The sequence below is a fragment of the Rhagoletis pomonella genome, unplaced genomic scaffold (assembly GCF_013731165.1).
Source record: "Rhagoletis pomonella isolate Grant_MI unplaced genomic scaffold, Rhpom_1.0 Rhpom_scaffold_00007, whole genome shotgun sequence".
NCBI classification, from domain to species: Eukaryota; Metazoa; Arthropoda; class Insecta; order Diptera; family Tephritidae; genus Rhagoletis; species Rhagoletis pomonella.
In genome coordinates, this window is record NW_023458561.1 from 3,190,795 (window position 1) to 3,198,930 (window position 8,136).

Sequence of the window (8,136 nt, forward strand, 5' to 3'; positions counted from 1 at the left end):
AAAAAATTTTGCCGAATGCACATACATATTTAGGTGTCACCGAAAAATTTAAAAATGCAAACTAGGTTCGAAATTTCCTTTCAAAAATACTTTAGATTCAGCGGTGCAGGGTGGACTTTGTTTTTGTTGCTTGCAAAGCAATTAATACAAAAACAGGTATAACAGTAGCTAGTTATTTAATGTATATCTGTGTCTTATGGAATAGTAGCTTACGTTGGGAAGTTGGCTTTAATTTAATGCGGCATTCCCTTTATTCTTTAAACGACAAAAAATTTTTTATGAGACTTAATAAGAATATTGATTTGCTAGTATCGGAACTATTCCGTGCACGTTTATTGCTAAAAGTTCTTCAACGGCTCGGCGCCAATGAGTCATTCGCAGCCGTATGCAGCGAATGCCGCATTAAAGCTCAGTGAGCCTACACCATTTCCAGTTGGATTTTAGAAAGAGTCAATTGGATGTTAGAAAGAGTCAATTGGATTTTAGAAAAGTCAACTGGATTTTAGAAAGCGTAAATTGGCTTTTAGAATACTCAACTGGACTTTAGAAAGCGTAAATTGGATTTTAGAATAGTCTACTGGATTTTAGAAAGCGTAAATTGGATTTTAGAATAGTTAACTGGATTTAAGAAAACGAAAATTGGATTTTAGAAAACGTAAATTGGATTTTAGAAAACGTAAATTGGATTTTAGAAAACGTAAAGTGAATTTTAGAATTTTCTACAAAAATTTTGAAGTAGCCAGTTTTTTCTTATGTGCGGTATTTCTCAATGCAAGTTTTTCTAAAATATTCACTTTTAAGCGAACAGTACTACTTTCTATGCGGATGCAATTGCCAAACGAGATATGAGAGTTGGTGAATACAATTTTTTTAAATGGCATTTTATTTCTTCCAAGTATGTAAAACATGGAAATTTGTTACACATACTATTGTCTTGCTCTTCCAATTTACATTACTCATTTACTATTACATTACATTTCACTCCTGTGCACCTATGTATATTCTTTTTATATACATTATTCTACATAGTTTTAATATTCCGCTCACGTCTTCATTATCCGCTTTCTTTTATACTTCATACAGATCGTATATTCCTAAATGTAACCTGTTGTTTAACTTTAATATATATTATATTGTTAAAACTTAATAAAAAGCAGTTATAACCTGATACTTCAGCAATATTTGAAACTACATAATCATATGAATATGCATGCTATAGCATAGTGTATGAATCATTAAAAAATCCAATTAACGCTTCCTAAAATCCAATTTACACTTTCTCAAATCCAATTGACTATTCTCAAATCCAATTGACTCTTTCTAAAATCCAGTTGACTATTCTAAAATCCAATCGATCGTTTCTAAAATCCAGTTGACTATTCTAAAATTCAATTGACGCCTTCCAAAATCCAACTGGAAATGGTGTAGACTTAACTTAATTTAACTTACCGTAAGAAATCGTCAATGATTACTCAACACGTCAACTTAAGCCAAGAGCGGAAATATTTTGTTTTTGTATTTTCTTTTTCAGCAGTTCGCCGCATAAAATGCCACATCAAAAAAAAAATCATGCAAATAAAAATGTTTGCTGGCAAGCCTGATTCTCTCACCGCTCTCAATTGCGTAAGGCCGTAGCGTAAGAACCTAAAATCTACAGGTTCTTAAGTTTCTTACGGTAAGTTAAGTTTTAACTAACCGCCAACACAGTTGGCCAAAATATTAAGTTAAGTTAACAGAGCTTTTATACCAAAGCTAACCTTTCGGCAACTATTCCATATGGACACAGATATAAATTACACTAAATAAAGTTTAATCTTAATAGTTACAATTCACTGCTTATTAACTATTTATATTAGGGAAAGAAAAAGAGATGGAAAAATTAAATTAATTGTTATAATGATGAAGAAAAAAAAAATTCCATTAATTGCATTGATTTATGCAAAGAAATCGCCCAAATTTTTTTGTTGAGTTGATCGCACTTTAGATCTGGTGTGCGATATGTACACATTTAAATGCAAATTCACGTCCTTGCGTAAGCAATTACTTATTACACTCATTCATAGACGATATGTACGTATGAATTTCAGTTTTAATAGCAGGTATGTGCATGCGTACATACTTATGTACATACCAGGGTTGTTGCGAATATTATTCCAAAATAAAAGTCCTTTCCTGATAATAAACAAATGGCCTGTCCAAATTAAACAAATTTGGTATCATATGAAAGAGGACTGAGATAGCTTTTAAACAGAAATAACGAACGACCTCTATTTATATTTTTTTGTATAATTTAATACTAAAGAAATGCATATACCTTACACAAGGTTTGTTCTATGGTAAATTATTAATATTTTTTGTTGAAATATTTTTCAATATGTGGCTTTCCTCGTTTAGACATTTCAGTTTTAAAGCTATTTAAGTCCTCTTTCATTTGATACCAAACTTGTTTAATTTGGATAAGCGGTTTGTTTATTATCCGAAAAATGCTTTTATTTCGGAAAAATATTCGCAACAACCCTGATACACACATACATACTTGTATTGATATTTCACTATGATGATATCAGATTTCAGCGCAAGACTGAACTACATACATTTATATGTATGTGTATGCTCAAAGTCAGACTGTTTTAGTGCAATTCATGTTTTTTTTTAAATGTAGTTCGTTTGGTTTCTTACAGAGTTCGTATTTGTCCCGCATATGAAGCAAATCCTCACATTTTACGCTTAAACTTACGTATTGGGCATTTAAAAAATACAAAACTTTCTCATAGCAAATATGTATGCACTTTACTACAATTGTGGTAGATCTACCACATTTTGGGTAATTTTTCACTTCTACCACAACTACCAGAAATAAAAAAAAAACTATTACAATTTTAATGAAATAAAATTATTAGCCTAATTTGAAAAATGTTTTTATTTTTCATAAGAGTTGAACACTCAATTTTCTCCTCGATATGAATTTAAATGTGAAAAAAATATTTTGAATTTTGTGCTAATTGAAGAGCTGAAGGTGCTGCCGTTTCAAAATTTCTATTGCGTGCGTGGATCTGCACTTACATCAGGCGATTTTCTTAGAGGTTCGCCTGAGAATACGCCTGGGAAGTTGCTTACCAAGAGTATTTCAACAGACAACAACACTTAAGAACTTATTGCAAAAATTAGAAATGAGATCTTTTTTATGACAAAGATATATGTACCTTCTAAGGCAATAAAAATTAGAACCTTTCTAGGTAAATACATTCTCGAAAAAGGCGCGATAGAACAAAACTAAGAATGCAGTTTATCTACATTTGAATACTACTTCATGGTTTGATATATATATTTTTTGGGCAAATTTTTACGTTACTACAAATATTCTAAGTCCCCTTTCAGACACATCAAGTCTTGAAAGCAATTTTTATCGCATTCTCTTTTGTGTTTTCTCTTTGCTTCCACACACATCAAGTTTTATTGAATTCAACTAGTTGGTTCTTTAAACGGGAAGCAACGAAAAGATCAAAAGAGAACAAGAAAACTTGAAACGAATTGACGGTACGGTGGTATCTGTACTCTTCCCCTCTCTTCCCACCTCCTTCACCAACGAACGAGCAGACTTGAAAGCAAGACTTGTCGTGTCTGAAAGGCGACTAACACTTTTCCAGAGATCTAACTGTTTTTATTTATAATCTACCAATAATTTAATTTCGGAAGTGACAACACTGGTTTGGTAGACGCACATGCTCCTGTGTGTACTTTTAATCGTGATAAAAACATCTACAGGCACAACCGCTCGCTCAATTCTCTTGCCATTGGATCTTTTAACCTTTGCTAGCATTTTAAGTACACTCTCTCGAAATGCTAAGGAAATTCAAAATAAAATAATATGATTTGAAATATTTTTTCATTCTTTAAAGCAAAGAATGAAACCGATTCAAAATAACGTTCCGGTTTCGGTTTTGGTATCGTTCTTCTAAATTTGTTTCGGTTTCGTTTCGGTTTCGGTTTTGGAATAAAAAAATTAAAACAGGTTTAACAAAAAAAAATTCATTAAATAAATATGTATCTTCCAAGGTTTGTTTTTGGCGAAATTAAGCATTGTGATTAATTTTAATTTATATAAAGAATACACCTCTGAATCAATTATACAAACTAATAACCATATCCCACCACATTTGTTTAGATCTAAATGCAGAAATTAGTTTATTATATAATGAGAGTTGTTGCTGATAGGTATTTGATATACATACAATTAAGTAAGTGTGATTTTCACAGAAATTTTGTTGATATTATTTAAAATCACAATGCTTTAAACGTTAAGGAAAGAAAATCAAAAAATACAGTTCACTGATGATAAATATTAACAAACAAAGTCATCACCAGATACACAGCAATAACGTCATCACCAGATTCACTTAAATGTTTCCTTTTTGCTGTATAATTGAAGATGCATGAAAACTAAAATATAATTGTTATTTTCGTCAAATATTTACTAAACAATTAGGAAACCCCTTCGTTTCTGTGCGCTTTACAACTATACATGTAAAAATTAAAATCAAAATAACTTCTTCCAAATGACCGATGCCAGATCGGAGATTTAATTTATTAGGCATCTTTTTAGTAGCTCTTTGCATACTTACTTACTACTTAACAAGAATTTTAACAAAATATTGCTGATTTTGGTTAATTCAGCATTTCACATAAATTTTTATTTATAACTTTTTTAAATTTCTGGAAACCGATTGAAGCCTGTGCTTGAAACGGTTTCGGTTTTGTTCTTTTTCAGGTCAAAATAATAGTAACGGTTTCGGTTTCGGTTGCGGTTTCCTTGCTTTAAAGTAAAATATCTTTAAATTTATGCCGAAATCTTCGCCTTAACGTGGGAGCAGCAGCTCATTAAATACAATTTCCTACATTTATTTATTTACGTACATAACATTGAAATTTCGTTGCTTGGACGGAAATAAATTTCTTTGGTTTGAGTGAAAACCAAAACAAAAAAATATGACAGCGAAAGAAATTTCATAAAATACTAGCAAGCGTCAAAATTCCTACAGCTGGCTCTCTGCGGTTGAAATCAAGGTACATAAAAACAGGTGGAATCATGGTACAATTATCTACAGGTATTATCTTCCCAAAGAGTTTTGCTTCACGTCGAAATTCGTGCTCCCTTATTTTACTTTTGACGCGTTTCAATGTTGATTCTTTTACTTTTAGTTGGCTTTGCTTTTTGTTTTCGCTCAATTTAATCTTTATAATCTTTAAAACAAAAGAAAAATCGTTTGAAATAAAGTGAGCAATAAAAATAAGCAGGGTTTGAAAAAACTGTAATTTTTTTATTTAATTTGCTTTTGCTGTGCTTTGACTTCGGCATGAATGATATCGAAAGCAAAGCAACATCAATTCAGAAGAAAGAAAATTCTTTGGATTTCGGTTTGCTGTGAAATTTCGAAAGCAACCAGACAGTTAAAAAGCAATTTGTGAAAGTACAACGACAGCAAAGCAACAAAAACTGGATTATCACTTGGCTGTGAAGCCCCAAACTGGCAGAAATTTGTATGCATGGACAAATCTGGAGTTCTGTTGATGACAAGAAACGACTATTTATTTTTTTATTATACTAGTATTATAGATTTTGAGACGAGAAACACGATTCCACTGTTCAAAATTCGAAAAAAAATTTCCACACCTTAATTTAAAAAATTCATTATTTATTGCATTTTTTGTATTTGCATGCAGCTGTGCCTCTTTCACTCAATTTTATATCCCTCGAACAATACGTGCAATTCAAGACCTTTAATTTGAGCCAAGGTAGAAGCCTCTAGGCTCTCTGAGAGCCAAGTTATAACAATATAACAAATTTCGGCTCTGCTAGTACAGCAAATTACGAAATTAGAAAAAAAAAAATTCCGTAAAATGATGAATGAAATTTCGAAGTTTATCTTCAGAATCGTAATAATTTAGGTCTCAAAGGGTCTAGAGACTTCTACCTTGGCTTAAACTAGGAGTCTTGATAGACCTAAAACTGACTTAATGTTCAAAGGATATAAAATTATGTGAAAAACGCACAGCTGCATACAAATCATAAAAAATGCAATATGTAATGCATTTTTCAAATTGAGGGGTTGACATTTTTTTCCGTTTTTTAAATAGTGTTTCGTGTTTCTCATCTCAAAATCTATAATATTAGTATAATAAAAAATACAAAAAATGTTTTTTTTTTAATATATCCGTCAGATTTTGCATGTTTTTTTTCGAATAACACTATTTTTAACCAATTTTTTTAAGGTCAAGAAGTGATTGTAGCTCAATGGCAATAGTTTTCCGTGAAAGGCAATTACATTAGCTTTCAAAGCCATTTTGCTTCATATCAAAATATTGCTTCTGTCGAAAACGCTCCGATTAAATAGCATGAAGTGTTAAATAAAATATGTAAAAAAAAATATTTTTTAAAAACAAGCTTTTATTTAAGATGTACAATGAAAGGAGTAAAATAAAGTAGTGTAACAAAAGATTTTTTAGCAAGAAAATTTTGTCAAAACTGCACTAAAATGAATAAAATAAAATAAGTTAAGGTCTCGTTAAAGTTACTAAAAGCCATTTAGAGAAAGGAGTTATTCAAACTCGAATGAAAATTACTAACAATTTGTACTAATTTACTTCGTTTTTAAAAAAGCTTGTCAGTGAATTCAGCGTACATGCATAATTGGTTAGGTATGTATATGTATGTAGATATGTAAATGCCGGTTTGCTATTCGCGCGACAAGCTTTTTTAAAAACGAAGTAAATTAGTACAAATTGTTAGTAATTTTCATTAGCCGTTTGCCGCCTAGTTCCCTGGCGGCAACAATGATCCGGATCTATAGTGAATCTGCCCTAGAAACTTTATCTTATAATTGGTGGGAATTTCAAAATGGGTGCGTATCATTGTTCAACAAAAATCCTATATATGTATGTACATACACAGACCTATTTCAGATGAAATACCTTAAAAGCTAGTTTCATGAAAACAATTTAAGTGAAAAATTATTTTTTTTCTGTCCGGTTCCATATTAAATTCAAGTAAAAAAATAAATTTTCATTAAATTGCTTTCATGAAACTGGCTGTGAAACAGGTGGTGATTTGAGATTTACCACTGCACAACTCAACCGTGGTGTCTCCGAATGAAGCTTTAACGCATAATAATATTGGCAAATCACATCCATTGGGCCAATCGCAACACACGAGAGTTCGATATACTCAATGGTTCAATAGGTCGGTTTAGCCTGATATTTACGGCACCTTTTCTTACTTGTCGATTTTTAATAATAATTCGACCTCAGCACCACCTGGCAGCTCTGTTTTGCAATTGGACTGCCTTTACCGTTTCCATTACATGTTTTGAATATTCGCCAAATCGGATCATAAAAAAATTTTTAGTAATAACTCAATTCCAGCGCCAACTGGCGGATTAAATTGCGAAAGTAAACTATCCACAGACCCATTCAAACACACACACAAAACTTTGTTAAAATCCCTCCAGCCGTTTAGGATTTCACTCACAAACATGCCTACAAGAGAATTATATACACATTCATATTCAAAGATAAGTAAACATCAGTACTTTGCCATGCCCTCTTTTCAAAGAGCCTATTTTCCCCCATGAGTATGGGATTCATTTCATATATCTCCATACGAAGTTACAGTAGATATGTACAAGAGAATTATATACACATTCATATTCAAAGATAAGTAAACATCAGTACTTTCCCATGCCCTCTTTTCAAAGAGCCTATTTTCCCCCATGAGTATGGGATTCATTTCATATATCTCCATACGAAGTTACAGTAGATATGTAGTATGAAATCCGGCTTATATGGTAGGTGCCGCGACCCCTTTCCCAATAGCTCCATATTTTCTCCATGACTATGCGATTAATTTCATATATCTCCACCCCAAGTTCCAGTACTCTACTAAAAACAATTCTAGAGATATGCAATAAGAAAAATTCGACTTGTATGGGAGTTGCCACGCCGGTATAAAGATCCAGTACTCTACCATAAACACTTCCAGAGATACTTGTTATGAAAAATTCGGATTATATGCCAGCCCCAGTGCTGTACCATGAACACTTCCAGAGATATGCAGTATGAAAAATTCGTATTGTATGGGAG